This window comes from Rhamphochromis longiceps, linkage group LG10, assembly GCF_057381845.1.
Source record: "Rhamphochromis longiceps isolate RC_006_pf linkage group LG10, R_longiceps_female_GT1.1, whole genome shotgun sequence".
NCBI lineage: Eukaryota > Metazoa > Chordata > Actinopteri > Cichliformes > Cichlidae > Rhamphochromis > Rhamphochromis longiceps.
The window spans coordinates 5,566,015-5,590,423 of NC_140566.1; the positions used below are offsets into that span (position 1 = coordinate 5,566,015).

The window sequence follows — 24,409 nt, forward strand, 5'->3', positions numbered from 1 at the left end:
CATCTTTATTTATAACGCACTTTACATCCAACAATGTTGGCCAAAGTGCTACAAATATAAAACAAAGAGAAAACAGTTTAAATTACATATAGAATATCTTAAAATTAAAAATAATATAATTAATTAGAAACATATTAAGAGACATCAACAAGTCCTGCTGTGCTGAAAGCCGAGGTAAATAGATAAGTTTTAAGACGTGATTTAAAAACAGATAATGAAGGTGCCTGTTGAAGGAAACTGTTTCCAGGGCCTACTCCGTGGATCGGCTTCCTCCGAGGCGTGGACGTCTATCAGCAGAGAATGTACCTTCACCTATCAGCAGAGAATGTCCCTTAGTCTGTAACACAGTCAAATATATTCTCAAGTAATATTCAAGCATGCCATTCAGCGTGTTAGTACGAGCTCGGGAGCAGCTTGGGAGAACAAGAAAACAGAGACTGCTTCAGGTTGTCTTCCCAAATTGACTCAACTTTATTCACAAGTACAACAGTTTATATAGAGGGTAAAATTCATGAGACAGCAGATTATCAGTTTAAACCAGTACAGACCAAGATAAGGCAGCGTCTTCCTGCCCATGGGTGAAGAAGCATCCTTTGTGTAGTGTATCAGTTCAGCTACAATTGTGATTATCTCAGCGACATATTTTCAAGGCACAAAACAAAGAGTTCTTTCATTAGTGAAATCTGAAACAAACCATTTGGCCTTCAACAGGCGTCTAAAAGATTAAGAAACTAATGTAGCTGAGGGAGTGATCTCTGTGGTATTTCAACCTTGTACCAGCCTGTGATTCTCACACATCAATTCTTGGGTCAAAGAGAAAAATAACTAAAACAAAGGGGCCTTATTGAATGACAGAGTTTTCCTGCATAATGTCACTATAAAACAATATCCAGTAAATGCTAACCGTAGTGCTAAAATACCTAACACCTGTCTAACATGTAAAGGCAACTCATTCCACAATTTTGGTGCTGCCACAGCAAACGCCCGATCCCCTCTGAGCTTACGATTTGTCCTGGGCACGCTCAGGAGGAGCTGGTCTGCCGACCTGAGGGACCGGGAAGTTATGTATGGATGAAGACGCTCAGAGAGATACAGAGGGGCAGCATTTGACAAACACTTAAAGACAAATAAAAGCAGCTTAAAATGGATCCTAAAATGCACGGGCAGCCAATGAAGTGAATATAAAACTGGGGATTCCTGTAGGGATTAGAACAGCAGGAAATCAACACGCAGTGAATTAGGTTTCTTATACTAAAAAGGTTCAAGCTTGCCTGTAACTGGACACACTTTCCTGACAAAGGCTGTCACATTATGTTTGTATAAAGACCGAAAGCAAAGAGGATGACCGAACAGATGTAAGTCACTTTACTTTTCAGGTTTATAACAGAGTCCGCCCGAGCTCAATGAATGTGTTCATATATTAAATCATTTGAAAATGTCATTTAAATGTTCACATTTTTGCGTTTTAAGCTGGTCCAGACTGATTCTCTTGATTCAAAATCAACTAAATTCTTTAGATTTTTTTTATTGAAATGAACTGTTGTTTGCTGTTGTTGTTACTGTGATTGTTGTAAACGAGTTGCACCACCGTAACTCGACCGCAAATGTCAATGCGCTCTTCTTGGAGGTTTCGTGTGTTTGGAGCCCTACACCTGATTGCGGTATTTCCCATGGACACTGGAAGGCATCAGCAGCCCGGTGTTGGGAAAACGGGGAGCGGAGATGAAGATGGAGGTGGGAGGGGCCTGACATGACTGACGTCAGCGACTGTGTGGAGGAGTATAGGCTGTGCTGTCAGCCCAGTGTCAGTCTGATGAAGATTGGCATGCAGGTAAGCTGTCATTCATTTTCAATGTCAGTGCATGGGAGCAGGGCTTCAGCACTCCAGCGTCCTTTTTCCCCCTTTCCCCCCCTTCATTACAAAAGGCAGGACATTATTCATACAGTCAGACAGCCAGCCAGGCCAGAGTGAGGGAGAGAGAGATAGGGAGGGAAAGAGAGACAGAGAGAGAGTGAGGGAGGGAGAAAGAAAAAAAAAAGAGAGAGCGAGAGACTGAGGGAAGGGAGGGGGCCTAGAGGAGGGGGTGAAAAAAGAGAGAGGGAAAGGAGAGGAGAAGCATTTTTGTGCTGGACTCAAAGACCAGTGGATTTTTTTTTCCTTTGCTTGATGCGGCATTTGGATTTTTGAAATTGTCGCGGTAATGTTTGTGATGCGGTTATCTCAGATTTTTTTTTAAATGTATAAAGCGGATGTTTTAGTGCAAATGTAATAGTTTAAAGAGAATAAAAGCAGTAAAGCGTGCAGGAAGCTGGCGTTCTGTTTGCTTTGATTTCTTTGTCAAAAAGCTTCGGAACGCCTCATCCCATTCTAATTAATCGCAAATTAACACTTCATTTTACGGCGTGTCTGTAACGTGCAAAAGGCGTGTTGTGTTGTAATGTAATGCAATTTTCTTGATGTTGAAGTTTCGTTGTTGCGCTGTTAAAAAGGCTTTTATTTTGACTGACCGAGTTAGGTGAGGTGTAAATGGGGGGTGTCATGTAGCACACTTGCAATTTGATGTAATTCACTGAATTTTATTATTATTTTTCTTAATGCTCGTGAGTTTTGCGTGTGTAATTATTTTGGTTTGCAGGAAAAATAGATGGTTGCATGTTTTTCAATCTCAAACTGAAAAAAGTGAACTATAGTTACCTTTAAAATTACATTTTTTTGCTGATGACTTACAAAAGTACCCAAGCTTTTCAGTGAAATTAGTGTAGCAGCAGTATTTTAAAGTAAAACAAACAATATATAAAGCTAAAATATTACATGTAGTAATTTAAGTTGTCCTCATATAGGGGCATGTTTGACTTCTTATTTTCTCAATCAATGTTTGACTGAAGTGAGCTCTAAAGTTTACACTCAGCCTACCCAGCCCTGCAAAAACCTCCCTAGTCTGAACACTGGCCCTCTTTGTGTGCCGCTCACCACTTTCTATTTCAGATGACTTGTTTATTCCACAATTGCTTGAATGACGGTTTTGCTCACCGTAGAGCTTGTTTGACTGGCACAAAACACTGTCTGCGAGACAGCTAGTTTTCAGCACTGCTAGCCTGTATGATTTGACTTACATCCTTGAGTTAGAGAGGCCCAGATTTGCTGGTCTTTTGCTCTGTCTTAGTAGTTTTTTTTGAGTCAAATTCAGCCAACTCCTGTGTCCCTTTGGGCAGTATTTCATATAGGCAGGCGCAGATTTGATAAACACATGTGACTTAAAAACAGAAACGCTTTTCTTGATATAAAATTTAAACTGACAACTGACACAGTTGTTTTCTCTCAGTGGTAAAATGCTCTGGCTATACAAAGCTAACTGAGGGCCTAATAACTAAGGCCATAGTGTGAACATCAAGAGTACATTAGCTTAATTAAATATGCCTGAACCATTTGTTTACTAATCATCTGCTTCCCTGAGAAATCACGATGGCGATTTGGACCACTTTAGGTCCCTTTGTCAGACACATTCACCAGGTGCAAAATGCTGAGCATGAAATCCCACGAGGGGCTAAATTTGCACCCACTGTGAAAGTAAACACTTTGTAAGATACTGCTGTTGTTCTGTGAATTGCTGTTAAAAGAGCAAGAGAAGCCCTTTTACCTTTTACACCGTTCAAATCACCCTTTGTCAGTAGATGATTTACCTGCGAATGGATCGAGACGGCGTACACAAATACGCAAGCACACGAGTTGATACGCATCACTAGTCACCCTCAGAGATGTTTGTTCTTTGTTGTTATGTACCCCACGCAGCTCTACATATTGTCAAAAGGCGATAATGCCAATTTAGTTTATCCACCAAACCCTGCTGAGATCTTAATTGATGATTTGTGTCATTGGACAAGCAGCCCAGGGGCACATTTAGGGCTGCACAATACTCCGGCACCATTTGCATATTCCCATTCTTACTATATGGGTAAATTACATGATGAGATGTGATGCTGTGCATTCCTACAGCTTTTTGGGGGATAATCACTAATAAAGTGAGTCAGTCACACTAAATGAAGGAAGTAAACAGAGCGAGGAGAGCATATGTTACAAACCAATTTAAGCATTTATGTATGGCCATAAAGCAATTGAGGAAATTAAACCATGAGCGAATGTCTTGTCATTTTCTTCGCCTTTGCTGCTAATTCCTCCCTGCATGGTGCCAGTGGAATCATTTTTGGAGACAGTCTTTTTCCTTTCTTTCTCTTTTTTTCACAGGGTTTCTTGTAAGACTAATAGGGCTTACTTTGCAGGAGTCTTTTTTCTAGCAATCAAATTGTGAAATATCTAATTTGTTGTTTTTTTTGAGGGCCCGGCTTTTTAAAATCAGGCTGGAAAAACAGCGGATGTTTTGAATTATTCATAGGGTTTTAGTCTGCTGGGTATCCTCAGCGAAGTGAATATAGCTCCTGTTCTGGCCCATGAGCAAAGTGATGTAGTCTAGTTTTCTCATGTTCGATAGCACGGCAGTTCTTTAGACAATTGTGTTGCGCTGCATGTTTTGGTCCTGTCTGGGCCCTCGTAGGTCATGCCCACTAAGCCTGCTTGATCCCTATTGCTCTCAGGAGGAGGCAGAGACCTTTTTATATCGTCAGATAGCACAGGTTAAAGACAGCCCTTGCATGCTTACCCATGCTCATTCCGCAGCCAGTGCTGTGCTGGCACGGCTCTAAGTAAGCCACCGGGGAGTGGGCTTCGGAGAGAGATGGATTGGCTTGATTTATGCTTCAAGAGGAACAGCAGGCAAATTTAGCGATTCTCCATATAGTGTCAACATTACAGACTTTGTTTCTGGAAAGACATAAACAAACTATAATGAATAGGCATGTTGATTAGAACTGTAATTTAATTTAAAAAGGGAATCAGGCAGTAACGGCATACAGTACTGCTGAAATGTATTTTAATCTAAACGCTCAACAATGAAAAGAGTGTGAGGCAGAAAAAGCGATTAAAACATTTTACTTTAATAACAATAAATAAATGATGTAGTCTGAATAGTGGTATATAACCCCATAGTAATCAATAACATTTTGACATTTATATGTAATTTAACATTTTTGCCCCATAATTGCATCTGAGCACAATTGTAGTTATTTTCATTTTTATTAAAATAGCAAACAGCAGTACATTTAGCTGGTTCCTCCCCAGTGCCAGTTGGTGATCGGTATAACAACAGACATCCTCTTAGTGCCTTAGCAATGAGTGTTTCCAGATGTATGTCTTGTAGAATTTACAAATAACTGCAATGCAAAAGCAAACATTAAGGAAGCATTTTTAAGATAAAGTTAGTGAGAAAATGTGAATTAATATATATTTGATACCATTTACACTTCATAGTCACTTTTTTAAGGCAGTCATTACATTACTTACAAGTCTTGATGTAAAACAGTATTCCTAATGACTATTTAAATGCATAGATTGTTTTGTTTCGTTTATTTTTTTAAAATATGAACTAAAAGTGATTCCATTGCACATGAGCATGTGGAGGATTACATACTTGTCTACACGACACAGGCTACTCTTTTTTTCTTGTGTTGTTTTACTCCACAAAATGTTATTACAATGTTCTCTCAGTATAGCACTGCTCATCTCCAGCTGGAAAAAAGTAAGAAAAATCCATGTCTGCCTCCAGACTGCTATTCACTGAATGATAGTGTGTAGCACATTCAGTTTACCCTGCAGATCGTTCTTAAACTTTTAGAAATACTCTTCTTCACATAACAATCACAGATGTGTGCTTGAACAGTGAACACGACAGCATGGAAGGAGTCAAATAAGGGCTTTAGTCATTAGATAATGATTTTAGCATCAGTTCTCTGATTGCATTCCTTTTTTCAGACAGAGGAAATGAAAGCCCAGCAGGGACACATTCCCTAAAATGAGTCAAAGTTGTGGCTTAGAATGGAAAGTCCAATACAGCTTAGTTTTTCCACCAGCAGCAGGATGCATGTGCATTGTTTACTGGGGGTGAAAAGTATTTCAAAGATTCTTCAGAAACAGGCTGCGGCCTCTCTCTCACGTCGTCAGTATTCAGTAGTGTTAATATCAGCTGCTTTTGATGTCATTATTTTTGCAGTGAAAACAATTAAAACATAATATTTTCAGACATTGGTGCTTACTATTCAAAGATCAAGCGTGCAATCAAATTAGCTACAGCACATTATATATTCTGCATTTGAAGACCTTTAGCAAGACTCTGAACCTCATTGTGCCTTTGCTTCTTATCTCTGGTGGAATGTAGATAATCCGAATAAATGAGTAGAGCTTCTCACAGAGAAATATGAATCCTGCCAGCAAATCCTGAATTTATTATATTTCAGAGTCCTGGTAACAGCTGAGCTGGGTGAGGTTCAAAATATTTGATTTGAATTCAACAGTAGATCACAGCAGAGTAAATCCGACCAAGTACTATGTGGCTGCATATTGAGAATGAATACATGAATAAATGCATTGGCCAAAATGCTGTTGCCACTTTTGGGAATTTCACACACTGCAATATTCTATAAAACATATTTAAGTTTCCTCAGAACTGTTACTTATTTTGATGAAGCCATCTTCACACCATGCACTGATACAGAGGCAGGAGCTTCAATTAGCTTAATGCAACTATATTGATGTCGCTTCAAAAATTGCTGTTTTTATTGAAACTCCAGCGTCTTTTTACTGCAGGTACAGCTCCAGCTGGTTTTCGGCACTGCAGTGCAGTTGCCATTAAGAAAAGCGTTGTCTCCTCTATGTGATGCAGATCTGCTTTTATTAGTTTTACAACCAGGTACACAAGAATTCAGGCTGTTTCTGTGAGCACTAAGCTATCTCAGATCACTGTTGTTGTTTGTTTGTTTGTTTGTTTTACAGCTAAATTAATATACAGATGAAAAAAAAACCCAACACATTGAGATACAAGGCAATAGGCAAGAAGATGAGGAAATTAGCCTTTTTGAAATGGTGGTTGATGATCTTTAGATATCAGCTTCCTTTGATTGTTGGCACAGCAGCTCATTGAAGTCTGCTGCGCTGTGAATAGAAATACACCAACGCTAAAGCTGTGACCTCCAAATGGCTATTTACTGGAGTACACTTCCATTTTCCACAGTCCTCTCCAAAGATATTATTCAAGTGTGTTGCTCTTTCTGCCACTCATCTGAATGTTTCAGCCTACTGCACTCTAGGACACCATTGATCTGAAGGACAATATTTTCACTCAGTCTATAGCTGTTCCTTTATTCTTGGCATTAGAGTTGAACAAAAGCAGTCGTCTCTTGAAATCCATTTGTATACTTTGCTGTTAATCTCTAAGAGGTCTTTGAAGGCACCCGGGGAAATTCTTGTTAATGCACAAGTCGTTAGTTAAAACTGTGACTTATCAGCAGACTAGTAAGACTAGTAAAGACATTATGCAGTGGCAAGGACACAATGATTTGTCCCAGTGCTTTTTAGTAATCGTTCTTATTAGCTGCAAATGACTTCCTTTACATAGTCCAGTACCCTGCTATAAAAGTGCCATGATTTTATGACAGTACAGGCTTGAGTCGAGGCGCATTTCATTTTCCACAGGAAGGCTATATCTGTCACAGTGTTTCACAAGACTTGTCACTCCTAAAATGTGAAAGGAGCACTACACTCTTTCATTCCTGTATTATATTTCACTAAACATCAGCCATCTTGGATGTCGAACTGCTGCTAAATTTCAGCAGCTTTTTCATCCAAAGGGATGCTAATGGTAAAGTAGAAATAACATTTTATATATATAACTACACGGTAACCTAACAAAATGGCCAGTCCCCTAGCAACTACATTCATAAAATGCATTATGTTAAATTATTAATTATTAACTATTAACTATATACATATGAGTGAAATACTGCATTCTGTCATCAACACTATACATGCTAATATTGACTGGTTTTGTAGACAGACATGTCTGATATAGGTGTTCTGTCATTCATTTTTTTTTTTTCTATTCCAGGATTGCAGTGATTCATCCAGTAACTTGAATAATTCGACTATTAAAAAAAATCCTCTATGAAAATTCTTTGCTTCATGCTTTGTTTAATCCAAGGCTCTGTAGCATTTAGTTGTCACCACGGAAATAGTTGTTTCTTATTAAAAACTTTACTAGAAACAGTCAGCAGGAGTCCGTGATCAAACCACATCTTTAGCAAGCTCCAATATCTATACGATATTTAAATGAGCTTGCTGAAGGCCGACTACAGGCGTCATGCTTTCTATTGTAGTGATACCAGCAGCAAGCAGGGGTGTACTAAACCATATTTAAGGCTTTTACATCATTTTTTTCATATTTAAAGTAAACAAAAATATCTTAAAATATAGAATTAAAAGTGGTTCTTCACAGGCTGATAAAAATGTACCTGTGCCAGTAATACTCTGAGCCTGTGACCTATTATTGTTAGGGTGGACACAGAATTGTTATTAAGATTAATCATCAGAGCCTCTGTTTTCAGTAACACACACACACACACACACACACACACACACACACACACACACACACACACACACACACACACACACACACACACACACACACACACACACGAACGAACATCAAAAAGATGCAACATAGAACTCTGTTTGCCTCGTACTAATGTAAGAAAGCTCTCCAAGGAGAAAGAGCAAAGGCAGTTTTATTTTATGCCTTAGTTTAGATTTCATGTAGACCTTATTTTCTTTGACATTACCGCACTTACGATCATTTATTTATTTTTGCATTTAAGAAAGTTAACAGCTTACATAAAGACAATGAAAGGCTTTAGTTTTTTGACAGATGTTGTATGCAGATAAACTATTAAAAACCTTAAAATTTTTAAAATGGAAACCACTGAGAACATATCCGATTACTCGATTCACCTATGGAATAATCAACAGAATATCCAGTTGTTAAAATAATAATAATAAGATAATAATAAGCTGCAGCCCAACTGTTATCCGTCTTCAACAAGCAAAAAACAAAAAAACAAAAACCCCACAAAACCAAGTGTCCATCTCATCGGTCAATTCACCATTTCCCCCCACCAGCATCAGACCATATTTCAAATAAAACTTGTTTCCATCCTCTGCTCTTGTGCTTCTTTTTTCCAAGTCTAACAATAGCCGGCTGTAACGTCCTGTAATTGGTGAAAGGCTGAAACATCAAAAGAAAAATAATAAATCATGGATGAGTTTGATTTGGGAGCCACCAACATTTGACCATGATCCACTTCTCAGTCCACTGAGTGCTCACACTTCATTTTTGGTTGATATCAACGTGGAAATTCTCAAAGTCGGGACTAAACAAGTTGGGTGTGGAAATAATTAACCGAGTCTTATTAGTCAGAGTGTTAGATATGGGGGAAATGTGTAGATGTAAAAACCTGTCTCACTTTAAAAAAAGACCAAGTATTTGTTTTTTAACTCACCCTCACTTAGCCTCAATTCTGATGCATTGGGACAACTCTTTAGTGTTCAGCTTTCAACATGGAAAACAATAAAAACCTACAAAAATCTGTGTTAGGTGGGGCGATGGATGACATAATTACACACCCTCTAAAGAGAAGAAAACAGCCAGACAGGAGTTCTCCTGGGAAACTCTTCTGTTCTCCTGGTTTTGCACTTTTGTTTTTAACTCCACATTCTTTCTTTTTCTGTTTGGTTGGGTTTAGGCACCAAAATAGCTTTTTCGGTTATAGAAGGAAAAACCACAGTTTGAATAAAAGTACATAGTTTTACAATGCTAAACACACATTACTGCATTAAGCACTTCCTTGATTACCACTGTCCAGTGACAATGACAAAACATGAGTTTTCAGCTCATAAGAGTAATCTCCTTTCCATGATAAAATATTCATTTTGGTGGTTATGTTTTGGAGAAAAACATGCAGATTAGAAAGATCGGGTTTTTGCGAACTTATCAAAGAGTCCAAGAATAACTTGGAAAGGACAAGTCTATTTATTAATGTGGAAACCTGCATCTTTCCTAATCTGAACCAGAGCTTTTGGGACCTAAACCCCACCACACTTGGGAACCAATATGATAGATCTAGAGTCAAATTGTCCTTTACACACCCCAAGCATTTACAACAGCCTTATTCTAAAATTGCATATTGAAAACATGTTGGTGAACTTATTCCTGGCAGTATATTGAAAATGATGTCTAAGAGATGATCAATGATTTAGTGAAGTCAACCAAGAACAGTCTATTCATACTCCTGTTGAACTTTAACTTAAGGCAGCAGTTAAAACTGGCTTTATGGTCCATACGTCTTTCTTGTTTTATTTGGACCAAAGAATGACCTGTTTTTAGAGAGCTGAAGTAATCTTCTTTTTCACTGCAAGCTTGTAATAACATGGATTAATGCCCCTAAAAAATATCCATCAAAAAATCCATGAAAATGTTTTCCAAACATCAGCTGTTCATATGAAATGCATGATATGCAGTAGCTTCCGTCTTAGCCGTATCCATCGTCCTTGCTCTCTCCTTTCCTCACTTCATTGCATTTAGAACATTATGACTTTGCTGAGTGTGTAAGGAAACATGAGCACCACTGACATTAACCTCCAGTTTAAAGTGACAGAGCACACAGAGAGCCAGTCCCTTTGTTCAGACCTGCGTGTAGTTGAAACAGGGCGGGATCGACACTGATGGAAATGGAAATTGAGCTGATTTGAAAAACCTGTCGAAATTGATGCAGTATTGTTTTTAAAAGCTGTCTTCTGGATGGTTCTGGACTCGTGTTTGGCCTGAAGCTTGGACTCTGCAAATAATTATGAGTCAGCTACAGGAGTCCACAGGAGACTTGGTCCGGGACACGGTTGACGGTTGATGAGTGTGACCATGACGTGTGCACTTCTGAGTCACTTTCAGTTGGGTTTTAGTTTGAGGTCAGAGACAATAGTCCTCCTTTACATAGCACAAATTTTGCAATTAGCACCTGTTTTAAAATTTCTCTTTTTCCCCCATTTAATTATCGTTCCCGTATCTCATTATTTTGGCCTGCAGCAGTGACTCAGTCAAGTTTGGTTCTCATTTAAAGACATTACGAGCAACCGTAAAACATTTCTTTCTCTGTCTGTGTGAGCATGCCGACACATTAATCCACATTCAGCACCGTTTCCAGGCTGCCACATTCCGTTACATAAAAGTTTAATTCATAAGAAGATTTGAGCCAAAACAGTCACAGAGAAACAAAATTACTGCTGAGTCTCTGTTTCCTGTGATTTGTGGTGGCAGGCACATAATTTGTCAAAGAAAGCTGTGCTGTGTTAAGTGTGTTTGTACAGTGGTGCGGGCTAACCGCATGCCAGCTCTGATTTTAGAAGTGGTAATATTTAATGACTCTACAACACCCGTCTGATTTGTGAGTACTTGACTCTGAGCACCACTCCTTCCTTTTGGTGTCCTTTCTGATTTGCTACTGCCGATGAAAACCAAGACATTTAGTTGCATTGCCTTTCAAGTCTTAATGTAAACATGTCAGATTTATGGAGTTTGCTGGGGGGGGGGGTGAGCGTGTGCAATTATAACAGAAACATCACTGTAAGTGGATATATCAGCAGCTGAAGCAAATTCTGGTCTACTGCAGTTTTACTTTTTCATTTTGGTCAATGAAATGCCTGCTAAAAAATAAGACTTTAAATCACGAAAATATCCCTTAAACATTATCTGGGAGTGTAGACATGATTTCACATGTTAAATCCAGTACTAAGTAGAAAAAAAGAAAAACAGACCGAACCCCCTTTTTCTCTACCGAGACTTCTTTCCACTACAAAGAATAATTACTTTTCCCAACTCCCGTGCCATAATTGGTTACTACTCTTTTATCTTATCTATGTGCGCATAATTATCACAGTCATCATATTAGATTATTTCATGCATAATAAATGAACTCAAACTGTGTGGGTAATTAGCATGTTAGGATATGTGCCACGATAAGAGGTTCGCTCTCTCAAAGAGGCTATTGTTCAAGACATTCCTGAAAAGTGAGAAATGCAGAAAGAACTAGAAATATTGGATGATCACTCTATAAAGTGTCTATTTATTTTCTCTGTGTGTGTTTGCACTCACATCTCGGGTACATTTCTCATAAGAAGTAATGTTATCTTGGACTCCAGGTTTCACACAGAGTAGTTAATATGCGTAAGATGCAAAAAGACATGGCAGGAAAATGGAGACTACTGTAAATGCTTGACTTTGGCAGCAGTCTGCTGTACAGATCTTGTTCAGTCCAAAGGACAGATGTGCAGCACTTCAGTCAAGCTTTCAGTAAGTAGGTTATAGTGTGCTGTTAATATAATAGGCATTTAATATTTCTTAAACTTCTTGACATTTTCAGAATATTTGTAGGTTGTCTTCAAACAAGCTTCCATTATAATACAACATTACTTATCCTGCCTTTTACAAATAAATGAAAGTCAGTTAAAGGCTAACTAAAAAATAACATTGTGATACAGCTGTTAGTCATGAACAACAGCAACTCTTTCAATTGAAATAAGTAAACCTGCTGCTGGATGCATCCTAGTTTAATGCTGCCTGCTTGGAAACAGTTCAGCTATTATTTAATAAGGGGAGCCAATCAGGACGGCAGTTTGAATTGCCTATAAAGACACTGGGATTTGTGAAAATGCAATAGCTACAAATTTTACTACTCAATTAAAGTCCAATTTTCAAAAAGTGTTATTAAAATGCAGTGTCTGTCATGTAAATAAACAGAGAAAAAAACGTGAACTTAAAATACAGGTGATGTCACTACTCTGCAGAGAAACCATCATCGAGCCTAAATTTAGACTGTTTCGTTTACGGTATTAAAATAGTTTTATGTATTTAAATGCAGGAAGCATGCAGCTACATTAATTCAAAAAGTTTAATGTGTCAGTATGTGCTCATAAATCAGTATTTCAAGGCTGAAAGTGACATTGTGGATACTTTCAGGTACATACTTTGTCCTGCAATATTTTTGGCACTAACACCTGTCACTGATAAGTGCCTAAAACCTGCAATACACCGTAATAAGGAGTTATATTTTGCCATAGCAAAAATAAAAAGCCATATCCATATTGTGCCCAGTGGCTTTATTTGACCCCTCCCCTCCCCCGATAACAAAAATCCCAAAAAAAAGAAGAAAGGCAAACAAACAAAATCCTGAAAGTTTCAGAGTTTGTACAATTAAAATCAGCGTGTCTTCTGCTATCAGATATAATTAACTCTGTAATAAAATGTTGTGTGTGCATGTGTCGGGCTGTGGGTGTGGGTGGTGCAACATGCAATGTTTCCAATACCTAGCTGAGAAAAAATTTCCCACCTATTTTCCACGTAGACATTCATAAAACCCACACTATTATACATTATTATATTTCTAAATGAAAATAACATTAGAATCTGACAAACTCCACTGAGATCAATCCAGACAGAGAAGTTTTCAGCCTAAGAGGTGAAAAAGCACCTCAGAGGAGTTCATAGGAAAGAGCACTTTCCTATGAAAGCGACTAAAAAAAAATTGAGTAAAAGAATGAAAAATGACACATAGTCACGCACCCACACAGCTCTCCCACGCACTATGTGACTTCATAAAGGTTCATCTCCAAAGAGTGATGATGGTTTTGTGCTAAAAGTGAGTTATAAACAGCTGTGGAACTGGCGTCGTCTGGAGACGGTACAGAGTCAAGTGTGTTTCTGTATGTCTGGGCTCGAGTCTGGGAGAAGAAAGACAGCTATCCAGATCCCCCTCCCCCTGGCTGCTCTCATCTGGTCAAGGTCTCCATACCGCTCTGCTGTATCTATGCCTGGATCCCTGCTGGCACTGCCTTGGCATTGCTGTAATGTTAGTGTGGTGTAAATGGGAATTTGAAATCTGATAGTGCTGATTGTGGATGAAATTTGTTTTTTTAGTTTAAAGAGCTTTTCAGAGGGGATAAGTAATTTCGACAGCCTCACTGAAATCATCAGTGTTTCATTAGTGCTCTGTGCTCACACCTAAAGATTGCTGTATGTGACATTGTTTTTAAATGTGATTAGTACCACACATCTGAACTTTAACACTAGTCTTGTACCAGGACTGTAAGGGGATTCTCCAAATGGTTCAAATGGAGACCGTGTCTCAGTCTTTATCTTTTTAGAACAAGTTCAGCAACAACAGTCTCATAGACTCATAAGGCTCCTGTTAAGTGATTTATCATTTGGATTTGGTGGCACAGAAGTTTTTAAAAATGTCTCTCTGGCCTGGTTGGGGAAGCATTAAGTAGCCAGAGCAAGTCCTGTAGTTTATCCAAGATGTATGAAAACCCAACCATTCTGGTTGGTAGCAATAACTGAGTTAATGCCTCCAATAATGAGCCTTTAGCTCTAATAACTGAAGCCTGCAGTATGCCTCTTTCAACTCGCCATTATGTCTAAAACAATAATTGCACAGATTCAGACCACACCACTGCTAATCCAATTGGCCTCATTATGGAAGACTTTTTTTCTAGATTGCAATGTTTCCTCTGAAAAAAACTTCTTGTTAGGAAAAAGCCTTTTAGATAGGTTTTTCTGCAATAGGTCAATCATTTCTGTTCCATGTTATTACCTGTTATATAGTAACAACAAAAACAGTCTTACCAAGATGTTCCTTATGTTGTAAGGGACAGACCCTACAGTGATACAGAGAAAACTACCAAAATTTAGACAAGCCCTTATGAGCAAGAACTTAGTGACAGTGGAAAGGAAAAAAAACTTCCCTTTTTTAAACAGGAAGAAACCTTCAACAGCACCAGGCTCAGAGAGGGGCAGCCATCTGCTGCAACTGGTTGGGAATTAGGACAGGGGACACGACAAAAGACATACTAGAGACAGAGATTACTAATAATGAATGATTAAATAAAGTATAAAAACGCAGTGAAAACAAACAAGTGAAGAAGAAACACTCATGGGAAGCCTCTGGCAGCCTAGGGTTACCTGATCCAGCCCTAGGCTTTTTCAACAAGAAAGGTTTTAAGGCTAATCTTAAAAGTAGCAAGGGTGTCTGTCTCCCAAATCCAAACTGGGAGCTGTTTTGACAGAATAGGGGCCTAAAAACTGAAAGCTCTGCCTCCTATTCTACCTTTGTAAATAAATATCCTAGGAGCCGTAGACAAGCCAGCAGTCTAAGCGTGAAGTGCTTTATTGGAGTGATATGGTACTGTAAGGTCCTTAAGATAAGACGGTGGCTGATTATCCAATACCTTGTATGGGAGGAGTAGGAGCTGAAATTTGATTCTGAAATGAACAGGGAAGAGAACCCAGTATTAGAGAAAAATGCTCCCTCTTAAAGCATTTGGATCAACTGAAGGTTTTCCGTCAGAGAACTCATGTTGGAAATGATATATTCACCAAAGGATAGAATTTGGAATATTTAAAATTCTTTCATGCTGCAAAATTCATCTTCAGGTTTACTCACTCCTCATTCCCATTTGGAAATTGACAGCTAAGGTTGCTTTGCAATATCATCTTGAAGTCTATTTATGCCCACTGTTAAGGCACAGGAAGCCTCTGCAGAACGATAGGTGTCGCCACTTAGACAATACTGCCATGTAAGTGATGTTATAGGAAGAGAAAAACTCAAAACTGTAAGCAAAGACTTTGCCAAGTGTTTTTTTGTTGTTGTTGTTGCAAAGTCTTGTGGCGCAACACGCCAGGTTACAAAAATCAAGAGCTACACAACTGGGCAAGGTGACATGATGTGACATCAAAACTGGCATGTGACACCTGGGACACTGGGCTTGCATACAAACAGAATAAAATCATGTGGGTCTCCTGGATCCTGGATCTCCTGCTAGCTGATGACGACAAGACTGCAGTCTTTGTTCACAAACAACACAAAAACTTGTTGTGAGTTGCTTTTTACAGATTTTGCCAAACTAAGTTCAGTGCCTGGCTGCCAGTCTCTTATAGATCTAGTGGTAACCTAGATAAGTCTTCTTATCTAGCTATTATGAAAAATATCAAACTTTTCTGTTAGAACATTTGTAACACGTCCATCCATCCATCCTTACCTATATTTGGCACTCCACCCTTTTTCTGCTGAGAACCATGGACTCAGACTTGAAGGTGCTAATTTTCATTTCTGTTACTTCACTCTCAGCTGTAAACCACTTCAGTGTGAGGCCACAGTCTAATAAATTCAGCAGAACCACATCATCCACAAAAAGCAAAGACGTGATCCTGCAGCCACCAAGGTGGAAGCCTTAAACCACTTGGCATTAATAAAAATTGTAAATAGAATCAGTGACAGAGGGCAGCCCTGGTGAAGTCCGGCATCTACTGGGAATGAATCTGACTTATTGCTGGAAATGTGGACGTGGAACACGTGATTTTACCTGTGGTTGCTTTCGTTCTTGTTTTTTTTCCCCATTTGTTCAGAGCAAAGTTGACCAATGGGCCACTCTCAAAAAGAGACGCGTGGTTAAGCTTCTCAGAAAGGATTGGCTGCAGCGTAGTGTCAGTTGGACTGTGAAGGTGAGACCCACCATGACAGGAGATGAGGGATGACTTACACCTGCCTTCTTGATGCCCTCTTCAAAACAGGCCTGCTTATCTTTCCAGGATATGAGAGTGTGTTTGTACAAGCTAGGGCTGGGAAATTGAGAAAGCGGTTTACTGTTTTGAGGTTTTCTTATAAGTCTTTTGTGTGAATCTCTCAATCTCAGTGAATGGCATGCTACTGTTCTTCTTCTCCCCCGTGGTCAGTGGTATTTATAAACCATCACCAGCCGACATTTACAGACAGAGAAGCACCTTCAAGACACTATTTTCTGTACTGGGAAAAGGACAGAAAGTACTTTGTATTTAACTACCTGGATATGGAGCTGGATTGTGGTGGTGGCGAAGGGGGGGGGGGGGGGGTTAAGTGGTGCATCTCTAATGTGTGGAAAAACATTGTGGAGGCTACAGAGAGAACCAGGGTGTCAGTAAATTCTGCAGCCTCAGTCCACAGGAATGTCATGAATTATTATTAGGAGCTGTGCACTCTGAACAAACAACTGAAGCAGACATTCAGTGTGCCAGTGAAAGAGTTAACTTTCTTCCTTTGGACTCTCACCAGGAGGGAAGAGTCAGAAAGAAAAAAGAAAGGTTAGTTTGCTTCAGACACTGATGGGGAATTCCTCTCTGTCTGTTCTGCCTTTGCCGCCTCTGCCAAGTCCATTGTGCTTCTGCCTTCCCGAGCTGTTTCATGCTCAGACAATGAAAGAGTGTTTAAATTTGCAGCAAAAAAAAGTGTTACCTTTATTCCTACTATGGCCTCATTATTTATATAATGGGCAGACACTGGCTGTTTAAATTCAGAGAGAATGAGTCTGCTGTAACCGAAGCTTTCTTTGTGCTTCCTTCATCCATCTTCTTTAATGTACATATGGGAAGCACTTTTTTCTGTCTGAGAGACATTGAAAGATTATGTGCAAAATTTACTACTGCTATACAGCACCAGGCTGAGGAGATTATCAACATTCTTCACTACATTTATGACTTTGTCATCAGCGTGTACTGTAGTGTATAAATTTCATTCTACCACATGACTCTGACATTTTATACAAGATGGACATTAAAATAACAGATCATGTCTTCATGCTTTATATCATTTATGTGCAAGATGTGAAAATCTGTAATCTGTAAGTCATTTTATGATGTATTATTAGCAACAAATTTAAAAGTACCTTTTAATATTTTAGTTCTATTTTGTGCCACCAAAACAGCCCTAAGGCATGGGCCTGGGACCTCTGTGCGTGCCCTGTAGTGTCTGGAACTGTGATGCTGGCAGTGGATCCTGTGAGCGCTGTGGATTGGGCATATTCCAGCAAACCTCTTGATCAAATGTGCTTGTTGAGAAGCTGGGTGAAAGTATTGAGCACTTGTATTGGTCCAATACACCCAATAACATGCATTTTGATGCTGTGTAAGGGCAACTGCCATCGGGCAGTATCCAAGTTGCCCCGGATGCATCCAATGGAGTGTGAATGTTAGAAAGTGCTTACGCGTAAATAAGTGTTGTATGAATGTGTGTGTCACTGGTTGAGATTATAGTAAGAAAGTGCTTTGAATGCTCAACTGACTAGAAAGGTACTACACGAGCACCTTTCTAGTCCCTAACATAGGTTTAAGCAGTAAAACCTACCTTTATATGTTTGGGAAAGGATATGAGTAACAGCAGCCAAAGGTTTTCAAGCAGAACACTGATTGTAGTTTCATAAAAAGATAATCAGAAATCAGTGATGTTCGTACTGCAGTTCATCACTTCATCTGACAATGAATGTACCCATATAAAATAATGTAAATTGTGGTCACTGGCTGTTTAATCCATTCAGTCTTCCCATTCAGTGCTTTGTACTTACCACAGAACACAGCAGTTCCATTGATTTATCACAGAGGCCACATCTTAAAGATGTGATTCATTTCACTGACTTACATGTACATCAGTTAGGAGTTTTCAAAATATATATTTTTCAAAATATATCTAAACTTGTGCAGTCACATTATAGAGATACCTCTGCAGGATATTGCATAATATGAGCCAAGACAACTTCTTTTAACTGGCCTGCTGTCTGTCTGGATTGTTTGATTCATTTTTGTGAGAATCAAGGCAGGATTCCACCTGGGAAATCCCTCTTGTGTCTCCTCTCTGTGTGTTAGATCTGACAGTCTGACAGCTGGAATGAAGTGAAAACACATCCTTTATGTTTTCAGTGTGTTTTTACCTGTGTGTTTGCCTCAAAAGATAATGCATGTAAATCTTGATATACATTTTGCATAACAGATGCACTTTGGTGCCTTGGGATATAAACTTTTTTGGGCAAGTTTTGAATTGGACATAAATGTATTCTCAAGTAAAAATATTTATCCCAGTACATGGAGGCAAGGCCAAGTAATATCATGGTATTAAAAAAAATAAAAACATTTTTGCCTTCCTTTTGACGTCTCGTACATAAGCAAAGAGTAAAGATATAGTCAGTTTCATTATATTCTCAACTAGACAAGCAGATGTGTGACGTAGGTCGAGAGAACAGTGGTATTAACTTTTGATACCTATAATGACAGTTGATAAGAGGCGTTTTACTAGTATCGTTTCTTAAAGGCAAGTTTCTCAAATTCAATACAGAAATTAATATTATGTTTTTCAGGGCAGTCACTTTTATCATATTCATCTTGTGATGAAGCAGTTTTATTCTGAAGTTGTCTGGTCTCTTCAGAGATGACTGGCACCAATCCATAGGGCACGACAGCTCAGTGAATAGTTTGGTGATAAGAAGAATTAAAAATGATGCCCCTTTTATAGAAACACCTTTAAATGAAGCACCAGCAGCACACCCTCGTGCTGCTGTGCAGTTTTTCAAATGTTTAATTACTTCTCAGCTTCCTTTAGCATCAGTGGTACTTTAATAAAACTTGTAGCTTTGGACTCCCAGATAGCTAACCCCAGTTAGCTGTACCCCTGCTACTCCACTAACCTGTTCATGTTTCAAATTGAATTTACCCTCTCATGAGACACCTGCCAAGCTAAAAACTCTAGTCTGTGAAACATAACACTAGAGACTTGAGCAGCCATAGTTGATTCTGTTCCTGGGGTCATAGTAGCCCCCCTTGAAGGAAATATAAAACTGCCAACTAAGAATAAATTAGATTTTGCAAGACTGGAATTCACTTTAGCAGTAAAGCACCTGTTTGCATTAATTTTGAAATTACTTAAGTCACTCAAATTATTACTGATTAATACTGAAACTGACAAAGTATGTAATTTTGATTTAAAAAATACCAGACTCATCCTCTCCATTCAGAACAGTAGTGACATGCTTAGCTGCATGTTTTTCTTAAACCACTGGCTGTGTCATGTTCAAAAAATTTATGTGGTCTTTTTTAGGAGAAATGGCATCAATTCCACTTTACATGGAGCAGCTCTCTTTTCTAGTAATCTCATCAAATTATTGAGCCCCCAAAGTGTGATTATTCAGAGTTGGGCACACAAAGCAGAGCTACACACATATATACTATGAGTCTTCTAAAAAAGAAAGCTCCAGATCAAAGTCCTTGGTATAACTCACAAATGGACACCTTAAAGCAGATAACCTTTAGCTGAAGAGGAGGAGATAGTGTTTCACTAATTTAGAAAACCTTTGTCTGGCTTGCAAAAATAGTTTTGTGCTCTATAAAAAAAGCCTTCTGTAAAGCTGGGACATCTTCCAATTCATCACTGATAGAAGAAAAAAGAATAATCCCAGGTTTCTTTTCAGTACTGTAGCCAGGTTAACAAATATGGAGGACCACAAGAGCCATGCGCATGGAAATAAAGAATTCTGTGCTTAAATAATGAGTTGTAGAATAAATTCTGCATTTGTAAATTCATTTTTGAATTCCAATTTAGTAAACTGATTTTTAAAATGCTTTTTAAAAACTTCATTTCAAAACCCTTTTTCGAATTGCACTTTAATAAAGTGATTTTCACAATGCTTTTTAAAATGGCGATTCCACTCCTCATTTCAAAATCCATTTCCCTTTCCTGTTCGCTCAGGGATTAACTTTTGGATTAGCTGTTGGATTAACAACTTCATTTTAAAAATCCTGCAGCTATTCAAATTAGCCACACCGTGGGATGTAGTGAGTGAAAATGTGATGTCGACATATGTGGACGCCAGGTCCTAGGAGGTTAAAGCAGGAACTGCACACGCTAGTTTAAAGGCTGTAGGCTGCAGCCGTTGCTCTAACACTGTGTAAATGTAACAGGGCTCAGTGCTGGTTCTAATAGTCTGAGCTGCTTCCAGCTTTATTTGTGAAGAGCACAGCAGTTTACAAAACATGTAGCCAGCTCGTACAGATGTGACGTAAAATTTTCATAAGCTAAGATGACCTTAAAATAACGTGGCGACGTGCGGTGATGCTATCGTTAGCCATGTTAGCACGTTACCTTCAACAGGTGGTCAGACTGAATAAACAGGCACTCAGTCAGAGGTTGCGCTGTTTGTTTTGCTGCAGGGTCTTCACATATCCGTGTCAAGTCGAGTGTAAATCCTGAGGCTGAACGGCCTTTGTAAAAGCACACACGCTACTTAGCAGGGCGAAGCTATGAGCTAGAAAAATCCAGACAGACAGCCTGTGTCTGTCCAACCAATCAGAGAGCTCCTTACAGCCCACGGTGTGGCTAATTTGAATAGTCGCAGGATTTTTAAAATGAAGTTGTTAATCCAACTGCTAATCCAACAGCTAATCCAAAACTTTTAAAACAGCTGATATTTATTTAAACTCTCTCTGATTGTTCTGTTCAGTAATTACTTCCTTCAAACCATCAATGTGTCTATTACACTCAGTTCCTTCTAGACTGCTGAAAGAAGTCATACCATTAGTAGTCAATCTATCTCTGTTAACGGGTGGAATGGAAATTGCGATGGACCCAACCACATAGTTCACTTTACACACTTTTATTTCCCGGTTGTTGGCTCTTTTTCAGCTGCCATCCACACACAACACAACAACAACCCAGTCAGGACCCAGTTAATCATTCTAAGCCGGTGAGACGTGATCGCTGATGCCTCTCAGGTGAGTCCGCCTCCCCCGCAGCGGTGCCACAGCCCATGCCCTGCCACAACAGATTACATGCTTTTAAGATGGTGGTATTAAACTATTACTTAAAAAGCCTTTACTTTACCCTCCTGTCTTAGCGATTTATAGACTAATCTCCAACCTTCCTGTTATTTCAGAAATTCTTAAAAGACTAGTTGTAAAAAAGCTAACTGACCATCTGCAGAGGAATAGCTTATTTGAATAATTTCAGTCAAGTTTCAGAGCTCATTATCAAAACAGACAGCTGCTAATGACAGTCTTATGGTTTCTGACAGTGGATCTCTGTGCATTTCATGTTAAACCTCACCTAAGTGCAGTGATTTGATATTGTTAACCATAATATTTAATTACAAAGCAGAACACCATATTAAAGGAATTATGGTTTGAATCATATCTATGTAAAAGAATAACGGATTTGTTCGTGTAAATGTGAAGGCTTCTTCGCACACAGAAGTTCGTCACAGAGTTCCACAAGGTTCTGTGCTGGGACCACTGCTATTTACATTATACCTGATCACCTTTCATTGCTATGCAGATGATACCCTGCTTTACAGTGCTTCTGGAAAGTATTCACAGGTCAAATTGTTCCACATTTTTACTATGTTACAGCTTTATTCCAAAAATTAATTAAATTCATTTTCACCTGAAAATTCTAGATACAATATGATAACAAACTGGGTAATTATTTTTAAACTTTGACTTAAACTCTGCTCTTTTTTTCTTTTTTTTTTCTTGTTATGAGATTTTCCTTTCCACTGTCGCCAACTGCATGGTCATAGGGGATTATTTCATTGTTGGAGTTTTCTCTCAAATATTTTAAGGTCTTTACCTTACAGTGTAAAGTGCTGTGAGGCAACAGTTGTTGCGATTTGGTGCTCTATAAATCAAATTGCATTGAATTGAACTGAAATTGGACAATCTCTTTTTATTCCACTAGTCTATAGATTATCTTTTCTCTCTTCTCGATGCTGCTCTCATTAACTAGAAAGGACTCTGGAAGTTTTTTCACTGAAAGGCCAGACTGTAGGAAATTAGACGGGTCTCTTTTTGTTTGCTCAGTCCATCCTGACTCATCACTGTGGGTATTTTTAGCTGTAAATTCCGGTTTGGCTTTCCCCACACCGTTCACAAGGCCTATCATATTCTTTGAGACAGAGAGGAATAATCAATGTCAAATATCAGCCGAATGACGATTAGTGGTGTACATACAAAGTTAAAAAACCTTGTGTTTCACAGTGTAGCAGCTGGATAACATGCTCACATCAGTGTGCGAATAGGCTGCCTGTGCTGTGTTTTGTCTGGCACAGCTGCCTGTATCTGCTGCATGCTCATTAAATGCTGGGCTTAAATCCGTGGTGACGCCATGCCAGCTCCGGTTACTCCCTCGGGAATACCTACTATTGTCATTCACTGGCCAGATTAAAGCTATAAAACTAAACTCTAACTAACTGTTGAATATATGTGAAGGAACAATGAGTGTATTTAAGTAATAAAGATGTCCTCCATTGGTAAACCTCAAGTAGAACTGGGGCTGGTTCTTGACTCTGCGCAATACTTTAATCTCCCCATACAATCAGATTCCTCACTGTTGAGGAGGCCAAGTGACCTGATATCCTGTTTGTCAGGAGAACAGAAATATTTCTGATTGTTGCACATCCTGCCGGTTAGCGATCTGTGGCAAATACAGCTGCCGGGCATGAAGACATATTTAGCCTCTATTGTATGAGTTTGGACACAGTCATGCTCTGTACTGAGCTTATCTTTAACGCAGAGGAATGTTTTTGAAATGAGATGTTGCTGGCTTGTCAATATGTGTGGGAGATTCTTGTAAGTTTTGTACATATGAGCTGCTAGAATTGTCGTGCAAAATTAATTATTTCCTTTTATCCTTTTATGTGCCCCTGAATCTCTGTGCACCAAAAATGCTGTCTGTGTTTTATTGAAATGAAATTATGCCATAATGTCACTTTTGCTATTAGCACCGAGAGTCTGTGCATGCCAATTGATCCTGCTGTTGTCATAGCAACATGAACCACTAAACCTCTGCGCAGCTGTTGTTATGAAAGCCCTCGAACAGCTGGGGGGCTATAGCTGTGGAGGGATTGTGGGAAACAGGTCTTTTGGTCCTCCCTTCACACCTTGACCCCAGAACCTACTAGCAAACGGAGGGGGATTTAGATATCTTAAAGATGCCCATCTGGAATTTTTTTGCTCCCTGTACAGAGATTCCATATGATTAGAGATAAAGTTTAGTCAAGAAGTTGTGAATATTCACTCATTCCTGTGGCTACCCAAAACCTGCTTTGCCATGAAAGCGAACAGTGAAAATTGAATGAACCAAATGAGGCTACATTCTCTCCCAGGGTTTGCCTGATGCATTGGAGCATATCCCATTATTGATATGAGCAAATGTTGTACACAGTGCAACAATAAAGCAATCATTTTACAAGGAGCACAACTTGTCCAGGGAGTAGCACTCTGTGAGCCCCACTCCTTCAGTCATAATAAACCCTGAAATGTGAACCAACAGCAAAGACTCATCCTCCCACTATTTGATTTAATGCAGAGCTGACTGGGGTGGTGTGAACCTATCACTACATCGAATACTACCTTTTTGTAACTCGTTCAGCATTACAATGCTTTTGCACATAGACTCTTTTGAAAGCAAGGCAGAATCTTTACATATTTACAGTAATTGTACTCCATATTTATCTTTTTGGACTCTGCTAGACTAGCTTTGCATGATTCCCAGTTCAAAATAATCCTTATTTCATCTGATTAAATTTGCGAAAAGGGCCCTTTAAGTTCTTTTTGGTTGCCCCTTACAAACA

General features: G+C 39.0%; 1 protein-coding gene across 2 annotated transcripts in view; it reads left to right on the forward strand.

Moving 5' to 3' along the window:
• The first annotated feature begins 1,761 nt into the window (after nucleotides 1-1,761).
• Nucleotides 1,762-24,409, forward strand: part of pknox2 (pbx/knotted 1 homeobox 2) — a 106,640-nt gene continuing 83,992 nt past the window's right edge. The window contains exons 1-2 of one of the 2 annotated variants that reach the window (XM_085419977.1): nucleotides 1,815-1,831; nucleotides 21,466-21,554. The gene's annotated coding sequence lies outside the window, so the exon portion shown is untranslated. Of the gene's footprint in view, nucleotides 1,832-21,465; nucleotides 21,555-24,409 lie in introns of both variants that reach the window. The other variant, XM_085419978.1, reaches the window with a different exon arrangement.